Source organism: Dermacentor andersoni, chromosome 8 (assembly GCF_023375885.2).
Source record: "Dermacentor andersoni chromosome 8, qqDerAnde1_hic_scaffold, whole genome shotgun sequence".
In the NCBI taxonomy this organism is placed as follows: Eukaryota; Metazoa; Arthropoda; class Arachnida; order Ixodida; family Ixodidae; genus Dermacentor; species Dermacentor andersoni.
This window is the reverse complement of record NC_092821.1, coordinates 403,891-423,400: the sequence shown is the minus strand read 5'-3', so window position 1 is coordinate 423,400 and position 19,510 is coordinate 403,891. Positions and strand designations below refer to the sequence as shown.

The 19,510-nt window shown below is 47.6% G+C and overlaps 1 protein-coding gene and 1 pseudogene across 5 annotated transcripts in view; both read right to left on the bottom strand.

Moving 5' to 3' along the window:
* LOC126526693 (nuclear distribution protein nudE-like 1) overlaps nt 1-19,510 on the bottom strand; it is a 463,503-nt gene that overhangs the window by 320,129 nt on the left and 123,864 nt on the right. The gene's annotated exons all lie outside the window — the stretch shown is intronic.
* LOC140219759 (uncharacterized) lies at nt 9,008-17,871 on the bottom strand (annotated as a pseudogene).

The window sequence follows — 19,510 nt, the reverse complement described above, 5'->3', positions numbered from 1 at the left end:
GTTACTGTGTTCTCGTAGCTGGTCATTTATGCATCTACTTGTTTGACCGATGTAGGATCGTCCGCACCCGAGAGGAATGCGGTACACCACACTGGCGATGCAATCAATGAATTGGTTTTTATGTTCTTTTTCGCATGCACTACGTGGGATTCTTTCTGGCCTTGTGTTTTTACAGAGGCTGACCAATTTATTGGGTGCCGAAAATACAATGTTGATGCCGCTCATTCCAGCAATCTTCTTTATTCTATGGGAGAACCCGTCTATCTAGGCGATGACGGCAACCTTTCTTTTGTTCATGTCAGTGCTCAAAACGTGCACCTGCTCCGAACTGCTTTGCTGCGCCTTCTTAAGCAGTCCTTCTGCGACTGACACAAGCACGTGGCTTGGGTAACCAGCGCAGCTTAAACACGAGGCTTGCCGTTCGAAGCTATCGAGCATTAGGTGTTGGCATGATTTTTTCAGTGCTTCGCTGAAACAAATCTTTGCGATTACCCCCTTCACAAGCTTTGTATGCCCGGAATAAAATGGTAAAAGTGGCTTACTTGCCCTAGGTTCGTAACAGCAGGTTTTGTTATCGGTGAGCACAAACTTCATGTCAAGGAATCTAATCCTCCCGTCACATGGCATTTCAAAGGTCACTTCTAGTGGATTTACACAGTCACGAATAGCGGTAAAAACAGGAGTACATTCATTAGTAAAACAAGCGGATGAACAATCAATAAGAACTAAAAAGTCGTCAACATATCTAAAAACTTGAAAGAGTGTAGGTTAGGGCGTGTTGGTATTCCATAACTGAGGTTTTTAGCGCACGAAAAGGGACGAAAGACAGTGGCGAAACGAGGACACAGCGCTAACTTCCAACAATGGTTTTATTCCACAAAGCGGTAGACACATATATATATAGGTAACACCCACAACCGTATGCATGCGCATATGTACTGATTCTTAGTCAAATGAGACAGCAACGAGACATGTGTAATGGAATGTTAAGATGATATCAAAGATGAAAGAACGACCATGCATAGCCAAAAAAAGTTTTTGTAACTGCAAGTCTAAAAGATTAAAATGTAATCTCCATCAGGCCACCCTCTGTGTCACGTTTAAAAAATCGACTTCTTTACTTGTAAGATCTATTGAAGGCGCGCTAACACACGCGCTCCCTAAACTAGCAATCTTTGCCGCTTCAATAATCTCACGTGTTGTTTGCGCTGGGCTTCTTCCTATCACCGTGCACTGTTTATAAATGGGACTGCACCCATGCTTTCTGCAGTGAAAAGCCAGATGCCCCACTCCTCCAGTTCGTGTGTGTGCTGCCAGCTGATAAAGAAGGCGGCTTCGCAGTTCTTTCGCATGAAGAATTCAATGAGAAAGCTATAAACGCTATTTCTGCAGTTTTTAATGAAAGAAATGACGTCTCTTGCAATAAGGTCAGAGCGAAAGCACAACAATTGTGTAAAAAGATGAATGTGCAAGGTGTGATGAACAGCATCAAAAAAAGCAAGAAGGATTTTCTGGAAGTATTTTTCAGCGCTAAGACTCACAAAGAAGGTGTACCGTTCAGGGTGATAGTATCTGAGAGGGGCACGTGGCAGAAATCTGTCGCCATGTACCTTCAAGAAAAACTAAACTTGCTAGACATCAGTGACCCTTTCCTGACAAAAAGTTCTGAGGAGGTTTTAAATCTTGTAAGAGCTCATGAAAATCAACCTTAAAAGGCCTTCTCTGCCGATGTTAACGACCTTTATTTTTCTGCCACAATCATAATTATCAACCTGTATTGACAGCTGCATAGATACATATGGTGTCGTTAGGTTTAGTACGGAAGCAGGTACATCCATTGACAATTTTTTAGAATTACTTAGGTTTCATTTGTCATCTACGTTTATCGAGATCAAAGGTACGCTGTATCTGCAGAAACAAGGACTGTGTTTAGGTTCTTGCCTAGCACCAGTGCTAAGTAATCTGTTTTTAGCCAAACTTGACAGAGACCTGTCACAGCGCGTCCACGAATCTAAGGTTGTAAAGGTTTATAGATATGTTTTCGACTTTTTAATTCTTATTGATTGTTAATCCGCTTGTTTTACTAATGAATGTGCTCCTGTTTTTACCACTATTCGTGACTGTCTAAATCCACTAGAAGTAAACTTTGAAATGCCATGTGACGGGAGGATTAGATTCCTTGACATCAAGTTTGTGCTCACCGATAACGAAACCTGCTGGTGTTACGAACCTAGGGCAAGTAAGCCACTTTTACCATTTCATTCAGCGCATACAAAGCTTGTGAAGAGGGGAATCGCGAAGATGTGTTTCAGCGAAGCACTGAAAAAGTCATGCCAACACCGAATGCCCGATAGCTTCGAACGGCAAGCCTCGTGTTTAAGCTGCGCTGGTTATCCGAGCCACGTGCTTGTGTCAGTCGCAGAAGGACTGCTTAAGAAGGCGCAGCAAAGCAGTTCGGAGCAGGTGCACGTTTTGAGCACTGACATGAACAAAAGAAAGGTTGCCGTCATCGCCTAGATAGACGGGTTCTCCCATAGAATAAAGATTGCTGGAATGAGCGGCATCAACATTGTATTTTCGGCACCCAATAAATTGGTCAGCCTCTGTAAAAACACAAGGCCAGAAAGAATCCCACGTAGTGCATGCGAAAAAGAACATAAAAACCAATTCATTGATTGCATCGCCAGTGTGGTGTACCGCATTCCTCTCGGGTGCGGACGATCCTACATCGGTCAAACAAGTAGATGCATAAATGACCAGCTACGAGAACACAGTAACAAAGTTAACAACGTGGCCGCTGACAGCTTTCTTGCCATCCATTGCCACAGATGCAAGTGCAAACCAAGATTTAAAGAAACAGTCATCACGAGTAGAAGCAGGTGTGAAATGACGCGCTTGATAATAAAAGCCAGATACATATCAACATTCGGCAACGCATGCATCAGTAAACCTTCCATTTCATTATCTTCAAGAGAGCTGAATTATCTTTGTTCGCGTTGAACATGTACATGTCTGTGAATATGTGAGTAAGGAAACTTCCTACGTGTGGTTCCCAGTTTATATTTTTTGTTTATTTTTCCAAAAATTTTACACGTGCCGATGACAGGTCGAGGGTGCATATTGTCACGTGGTGGTGACGTTGAATTAACACAGTAGCAATACTGTGAACGACAAAACTAACTTTTATTGGGCAAACCTGTGCCCACAAGACAGGCTACACTTATAGCACAACGATAGCGGTGAACACGGTCGGCGATCGTCGAAAATCTGATTGCGGGTCAAGCGCGTCGGCTTTTATACATCAGTCATCGAATGTTCCAGAGTAATCGCTGGGACCCGCGCGCCTTCCACAAAGTTCTACATTATTTGCGTCACCCACACATGCATGAGGTCACACAAGGTTCGGTTACAGACAGCGGATGGAAGCATCGATAACATTCCAGAAACTTCCGATAGATGCAGGCGCGTCCTGCGCTGTGCGATAACATTTGTTAGGCGGTAAAACGTGTCGCGCGATAAAGACAAACAAGTACACGTGTCAATACCCCCCTCTTAAAGAAAAGCATCGACCCAATGCTGCAAACGAAAGTAATAAAGAAGCACTCGTAGCAAAGAAAACAACATAAGAAGTTCGTCAGCGTCCGAAAAAGGGTTTAAGACGCACCACGTGGACCACTTCAGATCGTGCGCGGTGCCGCTGTGAATGCGAAATGCCGTCTGGCACGACCTCATAGTCCAGTGCGTCAATACGTCGAATGACCTTGTAGGGTCCGAAATAGTGTTGAAGTAGTTTCTCACCAAGTCCTCGTTGGCATATCGGTGTCCAAACCCAAACACGGTCACCAGGCTGGTAGTCGACGAAGCGTCGTCGGAGGTTGTAGTGTCTGCTGTCGGTATGCTGCTGGTTCTCGATCCGTAGGTGGGCGAGCTGTTGGGCTTCTTTAGCGCGCTGGAGATAGCTAGCGACGTCAACATTCTCTTCGTCAGTGACGTGCGGTAGCATGGCGTCGAGCGGCGTTGTCGGGTTCCTGCCGTAAACCAATTTGAACGGCGTGATCTGTGTTGTTTCTTGCACCGCCGTGTTGTAAGCGAAGGTTACATACGGCAGGACCGCGTCCCACGTCTTGTGCTCGACGTCGACGTACATTGCTAGCATTGTTCCCCGCTATCGTTGTGCTATAAGTGTAGGCTGTCTTGTGGGCACAGGTTCGCCGCATAAAAGTTAGTTTTGTCTTTCACAATATTGCTACTATGTTATTCATCGTCACCACCACGTGACATCTGGTGGAGGTGCTGGGTAAGTCCGGTCATGAATGGTAATTCTTGCCGTGCAGATTCCAGTCGGTCCAGGACGAATTTTCCTTCAACTATGAGGCTTTTCTTTCGAGGAACCCATATGGGTTTCCTTTGTAGCAATTGCTACAAACGAGTGGATGCCTGATTTTCCCTTTATTCATTACTTAAATGATATTGCGCGACATAAATAAACGACACGGACGTGAGAGAAGACAACACACCTTGCACTTGGTGTGTCGTCTTCTCTCACGTCCGTGTCGTTTTTTATGTCGCGCAATATCATTTAAGCAATGGATTACCAACTTGCCTGGAATGCTGCTCTCATTAAATTCATTACTTCTCTCCAACTTGCGTGTTTCCGCAGAACTACTAAGTCAGATTAAGATTTTATCAATGAAATTTTGATTAGATTATCACAAATAACAGACACAATATATATATAATATATGGGCTTGTCTCACCCTAAGAAATTTATTCAGACACACAATATAAAAATACTTCTGGAAATCTGATGAGCGGTTACAGAGATATGGCTGGAACAAGCAGCCTCTCCAGCCAAAAAAAATCATTTTGAGAAAATGAGCTTTGAAAGTTTTGAGCACATATTGTTACGAAAGATGTTTATTTACAGGGTGAAACGAGGTCCAAGAGGAAGCCACAGGCCAGGCCCAGCTGGTGCAGAGTACCCCGAGATCACGCGCGCGTACTCTGCTTCTTTCTATGCATCAGTCGCACAGTGCTGCGTCATTTTCACCGGGGGCAAACGAAGCTCGCCGAGCGAGTTAAAGGGACCTGTGATGGTAATGCTTGAGTCTGGTCACGTGAACAACTTGCGTCGCATGTGAACGCCGATTACTTGCCGTCACTTTGGCAACGACATAGTTCACATCACTCAAGCGGCTGAGTATAATGAATGGTCCCGTGTGTGTGGCGAGAAACTTGCGGTACAATCCCTTTTTGCGAAGAGGTGTCCACAACCAAACATAATTACCAGAAGTAAAGCTGACAGTCATACCGCACATCATAGTGAATCTTGCTGTTGCCTTGTGAGGACAACGTCCTAAAATGCGCCAGTCGACGTGCTTCAATAGAAGGATCTTCTTGGCACGATAAAGGTAGAATAGCGTCCAGAAAGCTGTGGGGAGCGCGTGTGTACAGCAAAAAGAGCGGTATATATCCAGTAACTTCATGCTTGGCACAGTTGTACGCGTACGTTACAAAAGGTAAGACGTCGTCCCAATTTTTGTGGTCAGCAGTGACATACATTGATATCATGTTGGTAAGGGTTCTATTTGTCCGCTCCGTGAGGCCATTGGTTTGCGGGTGGTAAGGACTGGAATGACGATATGCAGAACCACAAAGCCGTATAAGTTCTTCAACGACGTCGGCAGTGAAGGGCCGTCCACGGTCACTGATGACAACCCGGGGCGCGTCGTGACAGAGTATGACGTAATGCAATAAAAATGAAGAGACATCTGCTGCAGTGGCAAGATGGAAGGTAATCTACGCATACTATGATTCAGCGGTAGCCAGCTGACGTCTTTTGGAGCGGGCCGAGCAAGTCGATGCCGACTTTTTAAAAGGGCAACATCAGGGGCCTACCTGGGTGCAAATAGCCTGCTGGAGTCGTTGTCGTTTGCTTGTGGCACTGGCGAACCGTACAGCTGGCGACATACTGTTTCGTTGTTTTCCAGAGCTTGGGCTAGAAAAATCTCTGGCGAAGTCAGTATAGTGTGCGTGCAAAGCCAAGGTGCCCGGATGTGATATTGTCATGCATGGAACGAAGGACAGCAGGGCGCAGGTCTTCGGGCACAACTAGAAGCTATGGAGAACCATCAGCCGAGTAATCTTTTTTGTACAGCCAACCATTATGAAAAGTAAACGGTGTTGTTCCCGCTGACTCATGTGCAGCTGCCCGTAGGAATTTCAAGGTCGCAACGTTGCTCGCTCTCGAAGGTACTCAGGTCTGGAAAGTCGGAAGAGATGGAAACTAGGTAGTCATCGAAGTCATCATCGTCAGCTTTAGTGTGCGGCAAAGGGAGACAGGATAGGCAATCAGCATCTGTGTGACAGCATCCACTCTTGTAGTTAACAGAAAAGCTGTACTCTTGAAGGCGCAAAGCCCAGCGGGTCAACCGGCCAGATGGGTCACGCAGCCCAACAAGCCAACAGAGTGAATGATGGTCAGTCACTATTGTGAATGCGCAGCCGTGTAGATACGGACGGAACTTCTGAATGGCGAAGACGACTGCTAGACACTCAAGTTCAGTAACGGTGTAGTCTTTCTCCGCTTTTGTAAGTGTCTGACTAGTGTAGGCAATAACATGCTAACAGTCACCACAGAGCTGAACAAGCACAGCACCAACGCCTACACCGCTGGCGTCAGTATGCAGCTCAGTTGACGCCTCCGGATCGAAATGCCACAGAACTAGTTCAGAAGTCAACAAAAATTTCAGCTGTTGGAACGCCGATTCACAGTGAGCAGTCCACAAGTATGGGGTGTCTTTGTGAAGGAGAGACGTGAAGGAAGAGGCAAGCTGTGCGAAATTCTTGATAAAGCGCCAGAAATATGAGCAAAGGCCTAAAAATGTTCGCAGATCTTTCACCGTGTGTGGCTGTTGGAAGTCGCAAACCGCTCCTATCTTTTCAGGGTCTGGTCGTATGCCATCTCTGTCGACCAGAAAGCCTAGTATAAGGGCTTGACGCTCACCGAAATGACATTTCTTCGAGTTTAAAATAAGGTCAGCTTGTTGGATACAGCCAAGAACGACCGACAGGCCCTGATTGTGCTTGTGAAATGCCCGACCGTAGATAATGACGTCGTCTAAATAGCACATGCAAATTTCCCATTTGAGTCCGCAAAGCACGGTATCCATAAATTGCTCGAATGTCGCTGGAGCGTTGCATAAGCCAAAGGGCATAACATTGAACTCGGAGACCATCAGGTGTCACGAAGGCTGTCTTCTTCTTGTTTGAGGTGTGCTGGGAATTTGCCAATATCCTGACCGTAAATCAAAAGAAGAGAAATACGACGCGGAGTGGAGGCAGTCGATGGCATCGTCTATTCGTGGTATGGGGTACATGTCTTTTATTATGACGTTGTCTAGGCGGCAATAGTCCACACAGAATCTCCATCAGTTGTCTTTCTTCTTGACTAAGATCACAGGAGCAGCCCAGGGGCTACGCGATTCCTGGATCACTCCTTTCTGTAACATTTCTTCGTCGATGACATTTTTCTCTGAAGGTGAAACGCGATAAGGCTTATACGAATTGGCGTTACTTGCCCTGTATGGATGCGGTGTTGCATACGAGACGCCGGTGGTGTATGGGACGATCGTTGGCCTTGAGCAAAATCAAACACTGTGGCGCAGTGAGCGAGCATTTCTTGAAGCAGACACTGCTCACTAGAAGACAGCGACTTGTTAATCATGCGCTTAAAGACAGCAGAATTATCATGGCTGGAATCGAGGTTGGATTTTTTCTCGGCAGTTGACATTTCGACCGTTCCGACGCTGACAATGTCTTGTTCGTCAAAACTTGCCAGTTTAAGTCCTAGCGGCAATGTTATGGATTAGGTTGAAATGTTCACTGTCCACAAACAAGTACAACCATCAGTGACAACGAGGGAGCGAGTTGTTATAATCGGGCTCGGCTAAACCCCAACAAGAACCCGTATGAGGGCAAGAAGTATTGACAGGTACAAACACTGCAGTCTGAGGGGGCAAACACATATCTTGCGACACGGAGAGAATGTTGGTGGCATCACTGGTGTTATCTGTCATTGAAGTTTGCGCGTCGCGGCGAAGAGAAATTGCGCCACTTCTACAATCCAAAGTTGCCCCTCACTCACACAAGAAATCAATTCCTAAAATAATGTCATGCGTTGTACGTGCAAACACAGTAAATACACTTCTAAATGTCCGGTCCCCTATCATAACTGAAACAGAACAGACCCCAAGTGGGCACAACATTTCCCCGCCAACTCCCCGAAACGTACCGTTCCGATCTTAAGAAAACATAACTTCTCCAAGACGATTTTTGAAGGACAGGCTCATAACAGAAACTGTCACCCCGGTATCAACTAACACAAAAGCCCTCAGATTGTCAACTAAAACATACACTTTGTTTTCAAGCAATTTTGCACAAGGGGGTCTTGATGAGACGAAGATGACGATGATGAAGATTTTGCGGCCTCAGCCCCGGTAGTCGCACCAGCAGCGGCGGCGGCGGCGGCGGCGGCGGCGGCGACAACAAGCGACGACGAGGTGATGGAGAGCACCGTTGTCGTGTCGGTGGTGGTGTACAGCTGTGCTCGGAAACGGGGGAGTTACTGCGTATCTGCTGCAGCCGTTGGAAGGAACTGGGATATGGCCAGGGCTCGTCAGCAGGGACGCGGGGTGTACAGGAATTAAGCTGTGGAGCACGCTGCCGGCAGCGGTGCCAATACCTAGCAATGTGTCCGGGCACAACGCAGCTGTAGCAAATGCGGGAGTCGCGACTTGTCACAGGTGACACCGGTGACATGGGTGTCAGGGGTACAAACGAACTCTCAGGTTGGTTGTAGGAGGGAAGAGCCTGCGGAACAAATCGTGCATCTTGCCGGCGTCCCAGACTTGTCGGTTGTGGTGAAAAGTTGCTGCTCTCCGGACGAACAGCATAGGTCCTGCAAGGCTCTCAGTAACTCTGACGTGCCCAGGTGACTGGTGGCACACGAGAGCGATCGTCAAATGCACACTGATGGCACACATGAGCATCGTCAACAACTTTAAGGCATTAAAGCTTTTTTAACCACTTGTTGAATCACAGAGGAGATATCGTCGTGGGTTGGGACGGATACGCTTGCAATAGTAGTGACATTGTCAAGCATCGGACCTTTGGTCCAATCCTTCTCATTTTCAGCGCTTCAAACGCCCAGCAGTGTTTCTTCAGATCAGACGGAGTACTAAGATCTTCCTTCGTTATAAGACAATTATAAACATCTTCAGCAATTCCTTTAAGCAGATGTCCTACTTTGTTTTAGTCTGTCATGGTGGCGCTGACGATTCCAAATAATTTCAACACAGCCTCTATGTACGTTGCACAAATTTCGCCAGGTAATTGAGCTTATTGGGAAAGCGTCCGCTCCACCTTCTTTTTCTTAGAGATCGGGTCCCCGAAGCACTTGGTGAATTCTTCTACAAAATTATTCCAGCTTGTCAGAACGTTCTCGTAGTTTTCAAACCAGAGGAGCGCGGTTCCAGCGAGAAAAAAAAAAAAAAAAAAACGTGTTATCGAGCTGCTTCGTAGTGCTCCAGTAGTTGTGGCGACTCACTTTGTTGTAGTGTTTAAGCCAGTCATCAACGTCTTCATTCGCCTTCCCCAAAAGGTGGGTGGCTCTCACAGCGGTGTCCAGTAGCTAACCTGACCTGCGTGATTGCTGTCTGGTTCGCCGCAGATGGGGTCGTCGTTGCCGCCTCCGGAATCAGCCATGTCCGCTGCTTGTGGTCGTAAACCGGCCAAGCGTCTACTACATTGGACAGTTGGTAGAGCTGGGTCGTCCAAGATTGTCCAAGATTTGCCCCGTACGTCCACCAAAGATGTTACGAAAGATGTTTATTTAGAGGGTGAAACGAGGTTCAACAGGAAGCCACAGGCCAGGCTCAGCTGGTGCAGAATACCGCAAGCTCACTCTGCTTCACAGAGTGAGAAGCAGAGCGCGTGCACTCTGCTTCTTTCTCTGCCTCAGTCGCGCAGTGCTGCAACACTATATTGGTCTAAAATAACCCTGCAGCGTAACTGGAGATGTCCTTAGGCACTCGCTTCTTTTACTGCCTTTCCACCTTCTCTTGCGATCGCTTCTTGGACTTTTTCAAGCGCAGAGAATCTTTCTCGGCTGTCCGTTGAATGGCCAGGTGGCCAGGTGTAAGCCCCACTGATGAACATAGCTCTTGGGTGGACCTGTGGCAGCCAGCATTATATCTTAGAACTGTCTCATGCAGTGCTGTCTCCACAGCAATCAGTGACACATGCTGCTCTCTTTGGGCATCAGGTACCACAGCACCAAGCGAAATGATTCTGATGCATTCTGAGTCTTTGCTCCCAGGCAGCATTGCAGAAGAGAAGCCTGTGAGAGGCGCTCATAAACAGGTAGCAGTGCTTCTGCAACATAGCTTGGAAGATTGTACTAATGCTTTGGAGGTGGCACACCATCGCTCTTGCTGGCGTTATGACGACACCATGAGTCTGCCCCTTCAGGGCAGAAGTCGTGGCGAGGATCCTCGTCCGTCGATGTCACATGGTGGTACGGTGCCATCACTGCATGCTGTATTGCAGCCACATCATTGAAATTGTTCCGTAGGGCCCAGCCATATTAGTCAGTCAACTTGTCGATAAGGGCCTTTGTCAGCCTGCCCTTCCTTCTTAAAGACTTGTCACTTTCCTGCACAAGGTTGCGCAGTGCTGTCCCCATCCTCTTCTGGACGTGGTTCAGGCATTCCTCTTTCGAAATGGCGACCAGTCCGTAAACATTGTCTTGCACAAGAACAGAGAAGGTGGCACTATCTCCGTCAGACATGAGCGTTGTGTAATGAAGGTTGTACTTTGGCACCGAATGTGAGAAAAGGATCACAGCTGCCTCAACCTCTACCCTCCCAGACTTAGAGTCAGTGTTTTTCTGGCACACATGATCCTCCTACCAGCTTGCGTAGCCTGGGTGTCCAGGCTTTGGTCCTACTTGGCAACCAAGGCACTGGTTCGCTAAAACAATAGCATCCAAGATGAGGCCCGCATGATATTCAATTATTGCACCAACTCCAATATTGCCATGCTTGTGCCATGTTCCATCAAAGTTTACTGTAATATCCCTGCTGAAATACGGATCCATTTTCTTAAAGGTGGTTGTCTCAGCAGAAGCAGATTCTGCATAGAATTGTCTATGCACTGTGTCTGCAGTTCCTTGAATTTCTTCAAGTGCTTCTGAAAAGTCTTATGATGCAGGCCACGATGATATTCCACGATGGACATGTTCATCACTGCCCAACAGTCATTTGTTTGTCCCTTCCCTGTCTGTTTTGTTGCCATAATGGCTCTTATATTCACGTCAAAGGCCATTGAGTCATCCCGACGAGCAGAACTCCATGAGCTTGCAACTACTCCACAATGTAAACATAGCAGCTCAAGCTGTGTTGCAAGTCCAAGTTGGATGCGTACTTAAACTGTCATCCCATTCGCGAAGCACTGCTGGCATGGGGTCCCGGATAGCAGGTCGCCTAGGGCATCCATTTGCACAAGGAGAAATTTTTCGCCTTCACTTGTAGCGGTGGCAGCTTCATGATCACACTCCATTGCTTGAACTTTTCAGTCCGTCGCTGACACAGCACCAAGTGCTCATTGCACAGCAGCGTGTTTTTTAACCGCCGCCTCTTTCTTCTCACACGTCAGGAAACATGTTTTAAAGTGTAGAGTGGACGATGGGATCGCACTGTGTGAGGCAGATGAAAGAGAGGACATGGTAGCCACTGTCGATGAGCACGAGACAACCAGGTGCACTCGTCACGACAAATTCTTGTGCCGGTGGAGCAGAAGTCACATTGCTAGAAGCGTTGACGCAACCACGCTCTTGCATAGATGAAGCAGAAGCTGCCTCACAGGAACCATCGGTGCGATCATTGTCGGTGCTCAGGCGAGCGGCAAGCTTCATAGAACGCTTCCTTGCACCAAACGCGTATAGAGTCTCAAGTTTCTTCAGGCGCATCGTGGCCGACCGCACAACCATCAGCAGGCTAAACGCAACAACGGTCTCGTAAAGACTGTAGAAACATGGAGAATATGCGAACAGCTGCAAAGATAGACGATGGAAAGCGGAACACACAAAGGCCACCGACGATGGAGGAGCCGAAGCAGACGACGGCCGGACGCATTATGCAGGAGACCACTACGTCATCGCATGCAGCAGCCAATGGGAGTCACGGGCTCCCCCGCGACCTTGAGGAGCCCGCGCACTTCGCCCAATCTCAGCTTCATGTCTCAGCAGTGGGAAACTTGAAAGCTCTCGCAAGCCCTCCAATCATGAGCGATTTACGCCTCTCCCGCACTGCCGTCGCCATCTCGGGCGGCGGGGAAGGAAAAGCACAAGAATGCACTAACAAAAAGACACCAAAATGGCGGCGCTCGGGGGAGCAGTGGAGAGATTGCATTCGCGCCAAGTAGGGGTATTTTGAGCACTCACTCGCCGCTCGAGGGCTACGGTGGCTCGTTATAAACTTCCTTTGAAATAGTTTCCCGATGAATTAGACATTGATATTTACAGAAATTTCAGTTTATAAGACATACTGCCCAAATATGTGGTTTTCCAAAAATCGAATTTTTCGCAATTTCTCGGTTTTCAAAGGCTGCGTCCCCCCTTAAGAGAAAGGGCCTTCTGTTTCTGCAACATGGTAAACAGTGAACGCTTTGGTCATCCTGTGCGCACTCAACTTGCATCCGTGACGTTTGGGTAGTCCACGTTGAAGCGCTCTAGCAGTAACACGAAACGCGCAACGTGGCGACAGCAGTGAGCACTAAACACACAAATGCAGCAGCACACAGCCCAGCTTGTTATGGCCATGGCGTTTATACTTTCCCTTTCAGACTAGGTTGCCCTGCACGAAAGTGCGGCGTAGCAATAAAAAAGGTTAAAAAAAAAAAAAGGCTAGCATACGCCAATGAGCTGCCAGGAAATGGGTGACGTAGCATTGTCAACCACGCGACTCGCCCTGGCTCAGGCTTGTCAGGTTCCGTGCAGAGTGCACTATGTATGCTACACGGCACTACACAACTGGCGGCAGAGATGTGGAGGTGAAGGAAGGTGGGTGTGGAGTGGAGGGCCAGTGGCAGCTGCCGCTCGGCCAACAGAGGCTGGAAGTAAAGGGAAGCAGGTGTGAAAAGGGACAGCAGCCACACGTTAGCCACGGTGGCTACGCTCTAACTCCGAGATCAGTCGAGTCGCCCCGCTCGCATGTACCGGTCATTGGCGCATTCGTATCATCCACAAAGTCTTGAGAAACTGTTTGTGTAATCCCAAATCATAGCGTATTCTATAAAGCGTAGTCCGTCCAAAACATCTTAAAAATTTGTATCATCGCAAAATTCGAATCAACTGTAATCATAGCATCGAGATTCTACTATATCTTGTATCTTAAGACACAAGATACATTCTTTCATGTATCGGCAATACCGATACTGATACACGTCTTGCCAGACATATTATGTTACAGATACAAGATACCCAAAGAGTATCTAAGATAGTATCTAAGATACATGTATCGTCCATACTGCCCAGCACTGGCTGTGATGCACGTGTGGTTTACCACAGTCTGTAATTCAAGCTTGAAAATTTGGTGTCATGGCCCCTAAAAATTGGACAGTGATGGGAAACCGATATCTGGTGTAGGCGGCATGAGAAGGTAGAGTGTGGAGTATTGTGTTTTGAGTTCACAGTAGTTTGCACAGCATGAGTGAGGGAAAACATCCCATCCAAGCAATCTTTTGCACAAAATTCCGAGGAGTGAAGTGGGTGGTTCATAATAGTAAATAAACAATTATTTCGTGCCATACGAAGCTTCCGGCAATCTTTTATCATTTTAAACATAATTTAAACATTTCAGGTCATTTTGGTACATTTAAAAAACTTCGTCAGGCACCATCTTAGAATGACTGTCAATGTTAATGTGATTAGCACTTAAAGGGAAGCTGAAGAGTCTGTCGAATTCAATAAGACGCTCATATACGGATGCGGGAACCTTATAAACCATGTAGGTAAAATTTGGGGTTTTTTTTTCAATTAGGAGCGGCGTAATTGTCGGTTGAAATTGCGCTGTAGCTCCACCCCCCGTCGAATACCACGCGCTGCTGCTGACGCTGACGATGCGAGCGGAGACCGGAAACCGCGGTGTTGTGACGTCAACTCTAGTGTTTCATTCCTTCGCAGCGTCCGCGACCGTGACTGACCGCGCTTGTTTCCGCATGCGTGCCATCGTAATCTGCTTCGATCGACCTTACATTCCTTTGTTGGTGCGTCTGCGTGTATGTAGAGTGGTAGTCAACGTGCGTGGTAGTCCAACGTGAGTGGTAATCAACGTGAGTGGTAGTCAACGTGGTAGTCAACAGATGAAGGTCACTACACGTACTGCATGAACCGGGAAGCTTTTCACGCATTTAAACCGTCTTAGTAGATTGCCGACAGCTTTGGACAGCGCATAAATGCCGACGATCGCATCCCCGCTTACGTTCCACGAGGAGGCATGCAGGAACACAACACTACAGTTGTTTGACCGGAAACGAGCTCACTAGATCGGTGAAAGATCGGCGAGATCACTAGATCGCTTTGCAAAAAACATACTCACCAAAGAGCATTTCCAACACGAGGAGATCCCAAGACTTTGCTTTCGTTCGCGTCGAAAGCACTGCTCGCACCAGCATCGTTTGCTTCTTCGAGAGGCCGGCTCTTCGCAATAGGCTCGTACATATAGGGAGTAACGCCGAACTCCTCAGAAAAACGCAGTCTCTCTAAATTTTCCATTACCATCTCAGAAAAACAGCACCAAACTATCTGGCACCGCGCTTCATGTGTAGCGGCAGCGGTCGGTTACTAGTGTTGACGTCACGAGGCGCCCGACCAATCACAGGCGGAAACGAGACGCGTGAGCTGGGCGTGTCTGCTGCTGCACTTTTCGTCGAAATAAAATATATTTGCGCTTTCTTTCGCTCAATTTCGATACGATATTCGAATTCGGAGGGTTGAAAACCATTATGTACAGATGTTCACTCATTTTTTCTGGAAAACCTTTCAGCTTCCCTTTAAGCATTGTAGCGACACATTGCGCGTGTCACTACCACCGAGATGCGTCATGTAAGACGCACTTACTACAGCCAAGCTCCTACTTCCCTGTGGACATGCTGCACCACCCAGAGGCACCGTCGTGAAGTGGCGTGTGTATGAATATATGTTCCGTCAAGACTCTTTCAAGACATACAGTGGAACCTCACTGATACGTTCCCGTCAAGTACGTTTTCCCAGAGCCAACGTTTGCAATCGAGAACCCAAAACACGACCCAATAGAGTTACGCTCATTTTTTAGCAGTTCATACATTCCCGGAAAGCACCATTTTTCGGCACCAACGTTCAGTACGTCGCCAAACTGCGACCACATCATACGTTTTCCGGCCACTAGATCCCGTGTAAACAAGAGAATGCGCAAGGCGCGTGCGATCGAGAACAGCACATAGCCACCCGCCACAGCAGCTTCACCACAACACTTGCACGCCCGTCTCACTTGAAAACGCAGGCACGCACTCAGTTTATTATTTCGGTACCAGCAAATCTTCCTCCGGGTCGTCTAACATGGCATTCACAGCTACCACTGCCAATACTCTTGCGATAAGCATCTTCGCTTATCCATTTCTCAGCGCGTGGTGCCGTCGGAAGCATAGTGCAAGATTTTAACAGGCGACAAGCGAAATGCGCCGCTGTTCCCTGCTGCAGACTGATCGTATACGTTTTATGGCCGCTAGATGCCATGTAAACAAGAGAATGTGAGAGTCGCACGCGATCGAGAACAGTATGTAGCTGCCCGCCATGGAACAGCTTCACCGCAATATTCGCCCGCCTGTCTCACGTGAAAACGCAGGCACGCACTCTTTCTTTTTTCGATACCAGCAAACCTCTGGGGTCATCTAGGCATTCGCAGCTACTGTGGAGGTCGCCACCTGTGTGCCTGGTAGCCAGTTGCCATAAGGTAGCGCTACAATCTGAAAGGACCTTGCACCATAGTTACTCGAATCGGGGCCGACCCCAATTCTAAGCCGACCCCCTGAAGTCCGAAGCCAAAAAAAAAAAAAATATTACCTCGAATGTGGGCTGAACAAAAAAAGCGAGGACAGCGTTCAAAAAATGCAAACAGCATTTATTTAATCTGAACGTGCAGAGCTCATTCAATGCTGTCGTCGCTGCTAGACTCGTCGCTGTGTTCCTTGTCACTGTCGCCTTCAAACAGTGCACTATCTTTGGTACCGTCAAGTGCATTAGATATGCTGCACTTTTTAACCCTTTGATGGTCAATGACGTAAATACACGGCGCTGCGAACAAGTTCGGAAATGGTCGATGCCGTAATTTTACAGTGCCGTTTGTATGTTTAAAAAGTGTGCGAATTTTTTAACTTTTTGTTTTCTATCATGTGCTGCCACTATGTGGGGATACAGAGAATATTTTTCATGCGCCTCCCTCTCTCGGTTTTCGTTGCATGGTTTGTTTTAGCGCTAGTTTGCTCCCGCGCGTCTATATACTACCGCTCGCGTATTGGCGCACGTGCGGGCGGGCGGCCGTTTGGATTTTGTTTCGCGGACGGTTTCGTTTTCTTGCGCTTGCGAAACTGCTGGCTATCTCATTCCTAATCGCTCAAAGGTCGACCGCTTGTTTCTTGCTCGTTTAGTGCTCCAAGGGGTGCGCATAGGAAGGATGCCACCGTGTATGCGTTTCCGTTCCTTTTCTTTGTTTTAAGACTCACAAAAACTAATTGCCCTAGCTGATTGGTGATAAGATAAAGATTAGTGGAAGTTTTTTACACGTGTTGTTTTTTTGATGGGCACAGAACCAAACAGTTTTTTTGAGTGCGCGCAACTACGCAGTTCGATTACGCTATGGACGTACGTGTTAGTGTAAGAGGAGGAACATTTGAGGCTTGCAAAATATTCTCGTATGCGGATTTTCAAAGCCATGAACTATGTGCATAAAGATGCATCAAATTTTTAGTTCTGATAATTTTATTTTCATTTTAGTTACTGTTAGTCATGAATGAAGAGTGCATATATAACAACACAAAATATTTTTTTTTCTCACTTTACGGTCATTCTCGAAAAATTAGCGATTTTTTTTTTTCAAAATAAGTCCCTAAGAAGAATCGGAATCTGCAATAAAAAAATCGACCCAACGGCACATGGTGAAAAAAATCGACCATCAAAAGGCTAAAGGCGCGCATGATCAAAGTACCTGGGATGTCGTCCCACGCTGCAGCTACCCAGCCCGCCAGCTGCAATAACGATGCACGTTTGATGCGGCCCGTTGCCTCGGCCCGTTGCATGTGGTCTTTGTCAGTCAACCAGTCCATGTAATATTTCTGCAGATGATCTTTGAAAGGTTTGTTGATGCAGACATCGAGTGGCTGCAACTGGCCCGTCATGCTGCCCGGTATGACAGCGAGGTCCGTGTTCGCTTGGGCGAGCGCAGCCTTCCCATTGTCGGTCAAGTGCCCATGGTAAGAGTCGACCACAAGGAGTGAGTTCTTTGTCAAAAGGCTTCCTAGATGCTGTCACCACACAATCTTAACCCACTCTTCCACCATCGCACCTGTCATCCACCCATTCTCATTTGCCCGCACAGTGACACTTCTTGGGAAAGTTTCTCGAGCAGGCAGTGTCTTCCTTTTAAATATATAAGGAGGGGGTTTATGTCCATCAGCTGTGCAGCACAGCATCACAGTTGCGCGCTGCTTCTCGTAGCCCGCAGAGCACACCTTCACCTCCTTGGCACCCTTTCCATTCACAGTGTACACCACTGCCATATCAAAATGCACGGCCGTCTGGTTGGCGTTGCCGATTTGCCCAAGGTTGTAGCTTGCCGCTTCTCTCTTTCGCAGCATGTAGCGCTGAAAAGCTACCAGCTTTTCTTTGAAATCGCTTGGCAGCTTCTGGGTGACTGAAGTGCGACGTCGGAGGCTGAGGCCGAAGCGCTTCATGAATTTCTGAAGCCAGCCCCGGCTGGCTTTTGAAATTCTTTGGCGTTAGGCCTCGCCCCCTCGAAAGTTCCCTAGCTTTCGCTTGGAGCACTTCTGCTGTCACTGGAAGGGCAGCTGCTCTCTGCATCCGAACAAAGTCGGCCAAAACTGTCTCCACTTCGTGGGGACAGCCTTTCTTTGGTCCGCTAAATGCCATCCTCGTTGCGGCACACGCAAAAAGCTGCTGTCATTGTCCTCTCCAACGACTGACATTTTTCGCGTTGACGCCGAAGTCCCGTCTGGTTTGAAGGTTCGACGATGCCTCTGTGACTATCAAAACTTTTCGCTTTAAAGCGGCACTGTAGTGGCATCTCCTGTTTGGTGCCATCGCGATAACACCACGCCGTGCACCAATACGGTCGACACGACACTGGTCAAAATGGCCACCTTGCTTGTGTACGGTTGGCTACTGGCACGGCTAGTAGCGGCTGTGATACTGACTTTTGAAGATGGTGCTAGCTATGCACCATATTTAGCAGTTTTAATGAAAAACTGGCACCTTTCTTAAAATCCTCGAACCTAAGCTGACCCTAAGGTTTGGAATATGATTATTTGAAAAAAAAAAAAAAAAGGAAAAGAAATACTGTTGGCCTAGATTCGAATAAATACGGTATATAAGGGGCTCTGGGGAGAGGGAATAAAGTTCGCTTGCCGGTAGTCTGCCTCGTCTCTCGGCTCCTGTGCTTAACATGGCGTCAGAAGTGGGATCCCGCCGTTAACACTGACATGCCTGACACACAATCCACCCCCGCCGAGACTACCGAACCAAAGTGCACATCACTCACACTGGCGCATCTGGTGTGCGCCCACCGGAGAACTTCATGTTTCGGCCAACGTGGATTTCAACATTCAAGAATTACACTTTCATGGCCGGCCTCAACAGTACCAGCGATGAGGCCTGAGTACGGACACTTCCTTACTGTATGGGACCGCAAGCCTGGAGCATTCTTTTGTCCTTGGGAGTATCAACACCGGAAGCACTTTCTTTCACTGCCATCAAAGAAAAGTTGGATTAGCACTTCATGCATCCAGTAAAAGAGATATACAAAGTCGTCGTTTCCACTGCCACACTAAGCAGCCAGGCGAATCTGTGGCTGACATTTTTTCGGCATTATGCAACCTGGTAAAGCACTGTAGCTATAACAGCCCGCTCGTAGAGGACCGCCTTGTTCGCAACAGATTCATCGTAGGCATACGTGACGAGAAACTGTCTGATCAATTGTGCCCGTGCACAAAACTTACCGCTGAGGAAGCACTACGCCAAGCCCGCATACACAACGACGCAGAAAAAGAGCGGTTACCACGTGCTAGATTGACTATGGATAACTATCTTGCCGAAACGCTAAATATTGACTCGGTTCTGCAAAACCTTCGCCACATTTCTGCGACCAGTCTGAGCACCCGCCTACGTTATCGCGTCGCTTTT